Source organism: Chelonia mydas, chromosome 7 (genome assembly GCF_015237465.2).
Source record: "Chelonia mydas isolate rCheMyd1 chromosome 7, rCheMyd1.pri.v2, whole genome shotgun sequence".
NCBI lineage: Eukaryota > Metazoa > Chordata > Testudines > Cheloniidae > Chelonia > Chelonia mydas.
This window is the reverse complement of record NC_057853.1, coordinates 37,951,453-37,965,279: the sequence shown is the minus strand read 5'-3', so window position 1 is coordinate 37,965,279 and position 13,827 is coordinate 37,951,453. Positions and strand designations below refer to the sequence as shown.

The following is a 13,827-nucleotide window of genomic DNA, read 5'->3' as shown; positions in this document are numbered from 1 at the left end:
AGGAAGGTCTCAATGTATATGAAGTAGGTGATAGATCTCTGACTTAATTTGCAGCTGTCGTTCAAATACTGTTATGTTTTTCCTCCTAACTGATGCATAAACTATTATTTTATACATGCTATATTTTCCTCAGAAGCCAAGGAGATTAAGACAGATGAAATATAGTTGTGAGCCCCTTTAACCTTATCTAAAATTACCTTGTCCCCCTACTTTGAATTCCTGACCCAACCTCCTCCCTGTATCTGAGTGTTTTTGATGTCCCTGAATTGCTTTAGATTTCACTTGTATCTTAATCAAATTCCATATTTACATTTTCAAATCCCAGAATGCAAGCGCAGGTTATTGGTTTTCCCAGGACTGTACTGCTACCCATTTATCAATCTGTGTGCTTGACTAGTTGGATAGATCACAGTTTTGCCAACTTTCATAGTTGTACCACCAATCTTGTGATATTTGGTCCTTTTCTAAAAGCCCCAGCTCCTGGAATCATGTTGTCATGTGAGAATCTCAGGTTTTGTCTTCTAAAAAGTACATATCTGGCCCTGTGGTTTTGGAGAAAAGTTTGAAAACAGAAGTCAAAACAAAAACAATCCCAGATTTAATGTTTTTTTTAAATCTCAGAATTTTAAAGCTGGTCTCATGATTTTGGGGCCTAACTCATGACTTTAGAATGTTCTGGATTGACGATACTGCAGGATATACTTCCAATTGTGTGCAAATGCATTTGCAAACTGATCACTGATATATCGCAAATTACAAGTACAATGATGGCACAGGTTAATTATATAGTTACTATGAGACAGTACGTGCATGTAGATGATGATGTTTGTTAATATTCACAGAAGCTACTACATTACCTTCTGACATTTATGCAAATAATTTGTCACCAATATACACAGGTAGGAGGTTAGACTGCTCAGCTGTTTGAATGTCTTGCCTGGATATTGATCTATTTTCCACCCCTTCCTACTATGCAGAAAAAAAGAATAGACTGAGGCGAGTGCAAGTAATACAGAAACAGTGCTATTGCTTTTTCCTCAATAATGTAAAGACAGGAAATCAGTTTGTGAGTGGCGGTATAACAGTGCAAAGAAGTGCTGAAGCAGGGCTAAAGTGGTGGGATTTTCTAGTAGCAGGATCACATATTTGGCAGTAATTATGCATTATTTCCTTTCTATACCAGACAGCTAATCAGATTGGATTAACTGATCATTTTATTTCTGTTGAGTTCTGGAAATTGGCATTCTGACTATAGACTGCTGAGCTATTAATAGTTCAAAGGTGAAACTTATTTTTTATTCAGAAAGTCAGTTCAAAGAACTAGTGAAATACTGTACATGAAAACTATGGCAAGTTTTGATAGGAACTGGTTTACAGGCAGTTTGTTTGCAAAGCAGGTCAGGAAAATCTTTTAAAGTTGTATTTTTTGGACATAGTTTGTAATATGAGAACTCCTGAATTGGTGTTGGTTAATGATCAGTGTAATGGTTAGTACAGCTCTTTATAAACTCCTTATTAATGATGGGTCAGTTTCTGCTCTCGTTATCACTGGCCAGTACAATAACCACATGTATTAAACCTGAGGGGGATAAAGGAACTGTTGCATTTCCATTGCAAGATGAAGATCCTGCCAGCGCTGACCACTACCCTTGAGGACTGTGTGGAGATGCTCTCCCATCTCCTTGGCTGGCCCACCACCAAGCCTGTGTAGGGGATGAAGAGGAGGAAAGCTCTGTTGCAAACTCCTTTTGACTGCTCCTCTGCCTGTTAAGGGGATACTGAGGGTAAAAGAAGGTTGAATTGATCTGGTGTGAGGCAGGTTCAATTGTATTGATGATATGGGGATGAAACTGATTTTTCTCAGTTCTCACTCTCAGCTCTGAGTGCCTCTTGCTCTCCGCTCCTTACACGCACACCACAAACTGAAGCGAGCTCCTTTTTAAACTCAGGTGCCCTGATTAGCCTGCCTTAATTGATTCTAGCAGCTTCTTGATTGGCTGCAGGTGTTCTAATCAGCCTGTCTGTCTTAATTGTCTCCAGAAAGTTCCTGATTGTTCTGGAACCTTCCCTGTTACCTTACCCAGGGAAAAGGGACCTACTTAAGCTGGGGCTAATATATCTGCTTTCTATTACTCTCCTGTAGCCATCTGGCCTGACCTTGTCACACTTCTCTTTCCTTAAGGATGTGTTTAGTGGGTGTGGGCGGGCCCATTATTGACTCTGACCTTAAGCATTCCCTCAGGCATTTATCACACTTCCTCTGAAAATTGGTAGGGTTCAGACATCAGCTAACAGGGTGCAGAGTCATGACTGGGAGTTGCAGCCTCCCCAGTGAAGGTAGGAGGTGGCCCTGGATGAGAAGGGGCTGGCATGGGTGATGACTTGATGCCTCCCCTGCCCCCAGTAACCTGACTGGGACCTGGTGGAGTAGGGTGGGCCCATTTCCTCTACCCCCTGCTGTCAACCTCCCCTGGGGTGGCAGCTTCCCCGCCTTAGGCCAGGAGGCCTGCATTTGTCTGCCCGACCTAGGACAACAGGCAAGAGTCTGGTGCTCCACCCTACCTGAGGGCCTGAGCCTTTGGACTGTTGGGTGTTCTGCCCTACCTAAGGGCCAGAGCCATAGACTGCTTGTTTGCCAGACGCAGCAGCACAGAGTGGCCTCCCTCCACACCTGAGTCTGAGGGACCACTGCGTACACAACATTAGTACACCTAGTCTGTAGCTTGAGGACTTTGACTTTGAGTTCTCAATCTTGTACCTTTAAAAAAAGACAGTTATTCACCTCTTGTAACTGTTGTTCTTCGAGATATGTTGCTTATGTCCATTCCAATTAGGCGTGCACAGACATCGGAAAGTTTTTCCCGTAGCAGCATTCGTCGGGTCAGCTGTGGAGCCCCCTGGAGTGGCGCGTTCATGGCACTCAATATTTAACCCTGACGACCTGGCACCTCCTCAGTTCCTTCTTGCCGGCTACTCTGACAGAGGGGAAGGCGGGCGGGTTTGGAATGGATATGAGCAACACATCTCAAAGAACAACAGTTATGAGACGTGAGTAACCGTTTTTTCTTCAAGTGATTGCTCATATTGATTCCAATTAGGTGACTCTCAAGCCTTACTTAGGTGGTGTTGGAGTTAAGAGAAGAACGCTGATTGCAGCACTGCTCTGCCGAAAGCTGTGTCATCTCTGGCATGCCGGACGATGGCGTAGTGAGATGTGAAGGTATGTACCGAGGACCAAGTTGCTGCCCTGCAGATTTCTTGGATTGGGACCTGGGCCAAGAACACTGATGATGAGGCCTGGGCCCTTGTGGAATTTGCCAGAAGAGCCAGTGTCGGTACTTTGGCCAGATCGTAGCACGTGTGGATGCACGACGTGATCCAGGAGGATATTCTTTGAGATGAGACCGGGAGCCTTTTCATCCAGTCTGCCACTGCTATGAACAACTGGTTCAACTTTCTGAATGGTTTAGTGCACTCGATGTAGAAAGCTAGTGCTCATCAAACATCAAGGGAGTGCAGCCTCTGCTCCCGGTTACTGGCATGAGACTTAGGGTAAAAGACAGGCAGGAAAATGTCCTGACTGGCGTGGAAGTGTGACACCACCTTGGGGAGAAAGGCCGGGTGCAGCCTGAGTTGCACCTTATCCCTGTGGAAAACCGTGTAAGGTGGGTCTGAAGTGAGGGCCTTTAGCTTAGACACCCTCCTCGGAGATGTAATAGCGACCAGGACAGATACAGTAGGGAGCAAGTTGCCAGTGGTTCGAATGGGGGCCCCATGAGCCTGGAGAGGACCATGTTAAGGTCCCACACAGGAACAGGCTGCCAGATCTGGGGATAAAGGCAGTCCAGACCTTTGAGGAAGCAGCCAACCATAGGGTTGGCGAAGACGGATCAACCAGACACTCCTGGGTGGAAGGCTGAAATAGCAGGAAGGTGTACCCTTATGGAGGATGCCACCAGGCCTTACTGTTTCAGGTGTAGGAGGTACTCCAAGATGAGAGGTACAGGCGCCTGGAGGGGGGGTATGACACTGGTCACGCCAACATGAGAATCTTTTCCACTTCGCCAGATACGTGGCTCTAGTGGAGGGCTTACTGCTGCCGAGGAGGACCTCCCTTACTTGTTCTGAGCACAGAAGCTCCATGGGGTTCAGCCATGAAGCTTCCAAGCCGTGAGGTGGAGGGACCACAAGTTGGGGTGATGGAAGTGACTGTAGTCCTGAGTAAGTTGGGGAGGAAAGGTAATGTGACTGGTATGTCCACTGACAGCTCTAGTAGCATGGTGTACCAGTGCAGGCGAGGCCATGCCGGAGCTATCAGAATTACCTTTGCTCCCTCCCTGCGGACCTTGAGCAGGACCTTGCGCGTGAGAGGGAATGGGGAAAAGGCACAGAGCAGGCAACATCTCCAGGATAGCAGGAATGTGTCTGTGAGTGAGCCCGGGCTGTGACCCTGGAAGGACCAGAACATGGGGCACTTCCTGTTGTATTGAGTGGCAAACAGGTCAACCTGGGGAAATCCTCACCTTTGGAAAATGAGGTGTATGACATCTGGCCAGATGGATCACTCGTGTGTGCAGAAGGACCTGCTGAGGTGGTTCGCCAGCATGTTCTGAACTCCCAGTAGAAAGGATGCTTCCAGGTGAATGGAGAGGGCTATGCAGAACTCCCACAGCTGGAGGGCCTTCTGGCATAGGGTAGAGAACAGGCTCCACCTTGCTTGTTGATGTAAAACATGGCGGTGGTGTTGTCCAGTAGACCTGCTATGCACTGGCCTTGCAGTTGGGCCTGGAAGGCCTGGCAAGCTAGGCACACTGCCCTCAGCTCCTTGATGTTGATATGTAGGGAGAGCTCGTCCTGTGACCACAGGCCCTGTGTATGGAGGTCCCTCAGATGTGCACCCCCTCCCAGAGCCAATGCATCTGTAACCAGGGACAAGGAGGGTTGAGGGTTGAGGAAGGGGACTCCTTCGCACATCACTTGGGGGTTGAGCCACCAGCGGAGGGATGTGAGGACCTGCCCTGGTACCGTGACCACTGAGTTCAAGCTGTTGCGCCCCAGGCGGTAGGCCGAGGCGAGCCATGCCTGCAACGGTCTGAGCCCCAGCCTGGCGTGCCGGGTCACATAACTGCAAGCAGCCATGTGGCCGAGGAGACTCAGGAACCCCTTGGTGTTGTGGTTGGGAATTGCTGTAGGCTTTGAATTATGTCCGTGATGGCTCGGAATCAGGACTCCAGCAGAAGGGCTTGCACTTGAACGGGGTCTAACACTGCCCCAGTGAATTCTATTCTTTGGGTTGGTTCCAAGGTCGACTTCCCAAAATTGAGGAGGAGACCCAGTCGCTCAAATGTGCACCTGACCAAACTGATTTGTGACTGCACCTGTGCTCTCGTGCAGTGCCCGAGCAGCCCGTCGTCAAGATAGGGGAATACCTGCACCTGCTGACAATGGAGGAAAGCAGCCACAACCAACATGCACTTGGTGTGGAAGCACCTATGTGCTGGACGAATCGCTATGTGGAAATACGTGTCCTTCATGTCGAGAGCAGCATAGCAGTCTCCCCGGTCCAGGAAGGGGATAATGGTGCCCAGGGAGACCATGCAGAACTTCAACTTTACTATGAATTTGTTGAGTCCGTGCAGATCTAGAATGGGTCTGAGACTCCCCTTGACCTTGGGGGTTAGGAAGTATTGGGAGTAGAATCCCTTGCCCCTTAGCTCCTGAGAAACCTCCTCCACCGGTCCCATGGCGAGGAGCGCCTGTACCTCCTGGATAAGGAGTTGCTTGTGAGAGGGGTCCCTGAAGAGGGACAGGGAAGGGGGGTGGGAGGGAGGGCAGGAACAGAACTGGAGAGAGCATCCCACTTCCACCGTGCGGAGGACCCAGCGGTCTGAAGTTATTTAGGACCAAGCACAGTAGAAGTAGACAAATGATTCAAAAAGGACGGAGAAGGATCTGGGAATGAGTGTGGTGCGCCATCCTCTGGCACCCCTTCAAAAGGCCTGCTTAGAACCTGACAATGGTTTGGTCTGTCCCTGTCCCTGTCTGGAAGGGGGGTTGGAAAGCTTCCTGCCCCTTCCTGTAAAATTCTTGCCTCGGCCGAGGAGGGTAGGAGTGCTGCTGTTGCTGTTGGGGCTTGAAATGTTTATGTTGGGTTGCCGGGGTGTGCATACCCAAAGATTTCATGGTAGCCCTTGAGTCTTTTAGGCTATGCAGACGAGAGTCAGTCTGCTCCACAAACCGGCCCGCCCCATCAAAAGGCAGGTCCTGCATCGTCAGTTGAACCTCGGGCGGTAGGCCTGAGGCTTGCAACCATGAGGTGCACCTCATGGCGATACCAGAGAATAAGGTGCGTGCCGCCAAGTCTGCAGCATCCAGTGAGACTTGTAAAGAGGTCTATGCCACCACCTTGCCCACCTCCACTATAGCTCCAACCTCCTACCTGAACTCAGTTAGCACAAGCTCCTTGACCTTGAGCATCGAGTTCCAGGAGTCGAAGTTATACCAGCTCAGAATTGCCTGCTGGTTGGCAATCCTGAGCTAGAGCCTCCCCGTGGAGTAAACCTTACGTCCAAACAAGTCCAGGCGTTTGGCCTCCTTGGACTTAGGTGCTGGGGCTTATTGCCCCTGCCTCTCCTTTTCATTTACTGCCACAACCACCAGTGAACAAGACTGCGGGTGCGTAAAGAGGTATTCATACCCCTTTGAGGGTATGAAGTACTTCTTCTCAACGCCCTTGGCAGTGGGAGGGATGGAGGCCGGGGTCTGCCAGCTGGTCTTGGCATTGGTCTGTATAGTTTTGATGAAGGGCAGAGCCACCCTCAAAGGACCCTCTGGGGCCAAAATGTCGACCACCAGGTCCTCTGACTCCACCACCTCCTCATCCTGCTGACCCATGTTGCATGCCACCCTGCGAAGGAGGTCCTGGTGGGCACAGCGCTCTATGCGAGGCAGTCCGGAGACAGAAATGCCTGCAACGGCCTCGTCTGGGGAGGAGGACAAGGAGGCTAATGGGGGAACAGGGTCCTCCCATCTCTCCTGCTCATTGGGAACCTCTCGACTTGTCTTTCTCACTGGACCAGGCTCAGGAACCGGAGTTGGAATTGGTTCTAAGGGCAGGTGGGGGCACGGCACCTCCTCGGCACCCCTAAGGATGGGAAAAAAGAAAAGGAGGACTTGTGGCACCTTAGAGACTAACCAATTTATTTGAGCATGAGCTTTCGTGAGCTACAGCTCACTCATGCTCAAATAAATTGGTTAGTCTCTAAGGTGCCACAAGTCCTCCTTTTCTTTTTGCGAATACAGACTAACACGGCTGTTACTCTGAAACCTAAGGATGGGGTGACTGGCGGAGGCCTCCAGCACTCTCGGTTCAAGATGTGGCCGATCGCCTTTAGACTGGGCGCCCTGGGCCTGGTGGTATGCCCACGGGGTCCAGAATAGCCACTGCACTGGTCCCAGCCACTGCGCAGTCCATGGCCCTGCCCCCATCTAAGGCCTGGCCTGTGTCAGCCCTGCTCTGAGTACTTAGATCCCACTTCCGAATCCGAAGACTGGGATCTGGAGCTGTGCAGGGTCCCTGCGCAGCATCAATGCTGGGTCCGGGACCTGCTGAATGATGGGGACCAATGTGTAGATCGGTGTCGCGATCAGGAGCGCTGGTATGACCTGGAGCGGTGCCGCAAGTCCAACCGGTGCCGCGATAGCAAGCAGTGCTGGGATTCCAAGTGGTGCCATGATTCTATCGGTGGCAAGGACCGGAGCATCACTGGTTTGCCTCAAGACGGTGCTGTACGATGTGGTACCGGGAGGCTTGGCGCAAATTGTGGGTGACCTCGGCGCTGTCATGGCAAGGAGGTCCCTTGCAGCCGCAAAGGTGTCCAGGGTGGATGGCAGCTCCACCTCCTTGATGATCTGGCCCGGGGAATCAAACAGCACTGACTCAATGGTCCCCCTTGCGGGGCTGAAGTTGACGGTGCTGTCTCTGCAGACTTTGGCACTGGGTACTCCTCACAAGGACGTGCCCCATTGGCTGGGTCCAGAGGGGTGGGGCTCTGGGACGGAGAGCTGCTCCTCCCTTGCTTCTGGTGCCACTTCTGTGCCGGATCTATCCCACCGGTTTCGGCGCTGGGGAACGGCGGTGCCATGGGTCTCTGCCAGAGTCCGTCCACAGTGCCACTTCCACCACCGGGTGCTATGCACCGAAGAACTTGGCACCGGGTCCTGCCGCGCCGGGGGGGCTGGGGTCTACGTGCCACCTCCATAAGGAGCTGCTTGAGGCAAAAGTCTCACTCGTTTTAGGTTCTGGGGCGAAACCTTTTACAAATCCTGCACCGATCGGCTTAGTGAGCCTCCCCAAGACACTTCAGACAAGCATCGTGGGGGTCGCCCATTGGCATGGGCTTGGAGCAAGACTTCCAGGGCTTGAACCCCTGAGACTTGGGCATGAAAGCCCTCCCAAGAAAAAGCGGTCGGGATGGAGGGTAAACCCCCCAGCCCAACTGCTAAGTACAACACTAAATAAAAATTAAACTAACTAAATGTATAACGAACAAAGAACAAACTAGGCTAGGGAAATGTGGTAGAACTTGCTGAGCAAGACGCCACAGTTCCAGCGATCGTCACTGGCAGTAAGAAGGAACTGAGGAGGCGCTGGGTCGGCAGGGTCATATATTGAACACCATGAAGGCGCCACTCCAGGGGGTTCCATGACCCGATGGGTGCTGCTAGGGGAAAAACTTTCTGACGACTGTGCAAGCGACACGCGCACACCTAATTGGAATCTATAGGAGCAATCACTCGAAGAACTAAAATGATTTCACGTTTGCTTAGGTCGCTACTCATTCAGGACATCTCTTTTAACACATGGTCCAAAAGTCACATCTTTATCGTTGTTAGGAAAGCATTGTGCTGTTCCTGTTAACCAGTGTTTCTAGTTAGACTAGCTATTCTTTATACTTTCACAAGATCCATCCGTTCTTTCTCCAGAGTCAAAGGTGCATACACTACAGAACAACATCTTTGTTCAAGTTCACCTGAAGACATTATTGTTTTGCTTTAAAATAAATAGGATTACTGGTTTCGGTTACCCATTTGCTAAAACAGTCCCAGTGGTTAAAAAGAAAAGGAGTACTTTTGGCACCTTAGAGACTAACAAATTTATTTGAGCATAAGCTTTCGTGAGCTACAGCTACAGCTCACAAAAGCTTATGCTCAAATAAATTTGTTAGTCTCTAAGGTGCCAAAAGTACTCCTTTTCTTTTTGCGAATACAGACTAACACAGCTGCTACTCTGAAAGCAGTGGTTAAAAAGTGGCTTCCCTTATCTTGCTTTTCAGATTCCTAAGGGAAATATGGAAGCTGCTGGGGAGCTGAGACTTTTGCAAATACTTGATGAAAACTTAGCAGTTGTTGGAGGAAGCAACAAACAAAGGCATTCACAGCACAGGGGAGTGACTTGGTGTCAAGGTTCCTTCCCCACTCTGAACTCTAGGATACAGATGTGGGGACCTGCATGAAACACCCCCTAAGCTTATTCTTACCAGCTTAGGTTAAAAACTTCCCCAAGGCACAAACTTTGCCTTGTCCTTGAACAGTATGCTGCCACCACCAACGGTTTTAAACAAAGAACAGGGAAAGAGACCACTTGGAGATGTCTTTCCCCCAAAATAGCCCCCCAAGCCCTACACCCCCTTTTCTGGGGAAGGCTTGATAATAATCCTCACCAATTTGTACAGGTGAACACAGACCCAAACCCTTAGATTTTAAGAACAATGAAAAATTAATCAGGTTCTTAAAAGAAGAATTGTAATTAAAGAAAAGGTAAAAGAATTATCTTTGTAAAATCAGGATGGTAAATACCTTACAGGGTAATCAGATTCAAAACCTAGAGAATCCCTCTAGGCAAAACCTTAAGTTACAAAAAGATACAAAAACAGGAATATACATTCCCTCCAGCACAGCTTATTTTACCAGACATTAAACAAAAGGAAATCTAACACATTTTCTAGCTAGATTACTTTTACTAACTTAACAGGAGTTGGAAGGCTGCATTCCTGATCTGTTCCCCGCAAAAGCAACACAGACAGCCAGACCCTTTGTCCCCCCCGCCTTCAGATTTGAAAGTATCTTGTCCCCTCACTGGTCATTTTGGGTCAGGTGCCAGCGAGGTTACCTTAGCTTCTTAACCCTGTATAGGTGAAAGGGTTTTGCCTCTTGCCAGGAGGGATTTTATAGCACTGTATACAGAAAGGTAGTTACCCTTCCCTTTATATTTATGACACTTGGCTTTGACATTCTTTGCATGTCCCTGTATAATTGGTGATAATATGTATGTGCTTTTTAAAAAAAAAATTTAAACAAATAGTGGCCCCTGCCAACTGACTAAGATTGTTAATTCCTCAACCACATTTCTCATTTTAATTAAGCTCATTTTCAAATGTAAATGATGCAAAGAAAATGGGCCACCCAGAGGTGAAGAGGCTCCATTTTTTCATCATTGATTACCTGAGCAACCCATTCCCTTCTAAGTTTTATTGCAATTTTTGCAATAACTTAGAAGGGAATGGGTCGCTCAGGTAATTGATGAAAAAATGGAGCTTTTTCACCTCTGGGTGGCCCATTTGAATCATGCCCTGGATCAGCAGAGATTGAAAGTTTCTAGTTCGAGTATGTCTACCTTGCAGCAATCAGTAGATGTGATTACAGCTAGCTTTGATCTAGTTAGCCTGAATAACAATAGCAGTGAAGCAATGTCAGCATGGGCGGCAGCTGCTCGAATATGTACTCAAGGTCTTGGGCAGGTAGGACTAGCTAGATTAAAGCTAGCTTGGGTATGTCTGCATGTGTTCGAATGATACCTCCTGATTGCAATGCATGGTATGTCTACCCAGCTGCTGGAAGATGTGATTCCCACTCAGGTAGATGCTACTTGAGCCAGTGTGCTAAAACTAGCTGTGTGAGCACAACAAATGCTTCAATGCTCATATCTGTATTTTAAAAAATAAAATGAAATACATGGCAGTATCCATAAGCAACCCTACAGTAACAAACCTGGGAATATGCATGATGCATAAAACTGTCAGGTTAAATTCATTTAGTTCAGCTTCCAACAGCTCTTATAAATAAAATAAATTTTTTGCAATAGTGTCAAATCTGTAACAGTGTTCCCCTTCCATTTGGTGCCATAGGTTAATGAATGCAGTGTTTCTGAAGAAATGAATGATCTGGAACTTCCAGCAGCCCAACCTCAATCAGAGCCTTGAGGAAAATGTCACTTAGAAAGTAAATTTTTATCATCGTGACATTAATTTCAGGATGTACTTGATTAATTAAATTATAGACAAGCATATAGGAGTGTATACTGGTTCAGCACAGAACAGATTTTTTTTCCCCAGCTATGGAAAGTTTTCGTATTAACTGTAAAATGTAGTTCTCAAGAAACTGTAATTGCACCACTTAGTTTTCAAGAAATAGGATTCAGGGCAGTTGAGTTGTATATTGTTTATACAACTTATATTAAATGTCATAGCTATACATATGGATAACAAATAAATTACTTCAGTAGTTCAAGATGTTGAAGGTTTGTCCCCTCATTGTTGAACATGAAAAGGCAGTGTTGGCTCTAATCATGAGTTGCAACACACACAATCAGAAGTATGCTGCTTGCATCATATTTGCCAAAAGTGAGTAAACAGTTTTCAAGATAAGCAGATTTTCAACTACTGAATACAGCAGATGTGTGGCTTACACGACGTCATGTTGACAGATGCCTTTGTATCTGTCTTTGTGTTAGAGAGAAGACAGATGTCTTGCTTGGCATTTATGAAAGCTGCTTCATAACAAAATAAAATGTAAAACCAGAGTGAATAATCCAATAGTGAACAGCCTAACTAGTCATCCTATAAGCAAGAAAGGCTGAAATGGTTTTATGTCAATCTTATGAAGTGTGTTCTTACTGGAACTGAGTAACTGCTTTGTCATAACTTAGAATTTCTCTTTCAGTAGACTACTTTTGTTTGTCCACCTCTGTTGAGCCATAAATTCATGAAAATCACAATGTTCATTTATGATTAATCCCACGCCAGCTGTGGCTAACAGAGACACATGTTAGTTGGTTATAAATACTCCTCTGAAGTGATACAGTAATTAGCAAACTATGAAAGACCATAAATTAAAGTAATGTTGTATGATAAATTGGTCTCCTAATTCTACCAAGAAGAGGAATGTGAAAATTTCGTATTTAATGACTCCTGGGGATACTTTTGTAGGCTATCTTCAGTATAATGTTTTGTACTCCTCTGAGTCCTGCACTGGGAGTGGGACATATGAGGAATAATCTTAAAACCAAATGCAACAATCCCTATACACCCCTCTACGGGGCAAAGGGTTTAAGATGAAAAAGTCTGTGTATGTTGCAGCTCCGTGTATTTTTGGGGAAAAGGGGATTGTTCATAGGGCATGCTTCCCTCCAAGCCCGGCTCATTTTAAGGATGAAATCTACAAAGGCCTATTAATGGTAGTCTGACTGCAGCATTCATTCTTCTTCATGGATGGAGCCATGGGGAAGAATTGGCGAGGCAGCGGTACTACAGAAAAGGATCTAGTGGTTATAGTGCATTACAAATTGAATGAGAGTCAACAGTTTGCTGCTGTTGAGGAAAAAACAAGTGTCATTCTGGGATGTATTAACAGAAGTGTCATATGTAATTGTCCCGCTCTGCTTGATGCTGGTGAGGCATCAGCTGAAGGAAGCACTGTGTCCGACTCTGGGCACCACACCTCAAGAAAAATATGGATAAATTGGAGTCCAGAGGAGAGCAACAAAAACGATAAAAGGTTTAGAAAGACCTGTGAGGAAAGGTAGAAAGAATAGAGTATATTTAGTCTAGAGAAGAGATGGTTGAGGGAAGACATAACAGCCTTCAAATATGTGAAGGACTGTTGTAAAGAGGAAGATGATCAACTGTTTTCCATGTCCACCCAGGGTAGGAAAAGAAGTAATCAGCATAGTTTGCAGCAAGGGAGATTTAGGTTGGATATTAGAAAAAACTTTTTAACTGTAAGGATAGTTAAGCACTGGAACAGGTTACCTAGGGATGTTGTAGAATCCCCATCAGATTAGACAGACACCTGTCAGGGAGGTCTAGGTTTACTTAATCCTGCCTTCGTGTGGAGGATGGATTAGATGACCTCTTGAGGTCCCTCTCAGCCCTGCATTTCTGTGCCTGCCCAGTAAGAACCACGTCTGATATTTTTTTTAAAAATGGTTACATTAATATTTACTATTCTGGAAGTTACGCTGCGAGTCTGTAGGTAAAACTAAGTAATTGTGAGCAGAGCTGGGAAAGGGGGCCATTGCCCTGCAGATGGTAACAGGAGAGCTTCCTTCATGGAACTGGGAAGAGAGGGAACCCTGATTCTCATTTACACCAAGGTCCCTTTACAACACGTAGACAGTGTGACTTGCAACCATGTCTAGATCCCTTTTCTCTGGAAGGGCAGTGTAAAGAGGCCTTTGTGTTAATAAGCACTGCGCTCAAAGTATATTAATTTTGCAAACGTGATGGTCAAATGTAGTCAGTGGAATGGGGCAAGAAAACTTATTAAATGCAAATCAATATACTTGTAAAACTTGTAACCAGAAAAATCAAACCTAATCTAGGAAAAGACACTGAGAATGCCTCTGTTATAGTCAGTTAACCTGTCCTGAAACTGGAAAAAATGGGCGTTGACTCAGAAACAAAGATGACATTCAATGGTGTATACCAAATGAGTTAATAACAAGGAGAGGGAGAGACCTAGGGTACATCTACATTGCAGCCTTGGGTG

General features: G+C 46.8%; 1 protein-coding gene across 2 annotated transcripts in view; it reads left to right on the top strand.

Moving 5' to 3' along the window:
* Nucleotides 1-13,827, top strand: part of ATG7 (autophagy related 7) — a 327,788-nt gene that overhangs the window by 275,327 nt on the left and 38,634 nt on the right. The window lies entirely within an intron of this gene.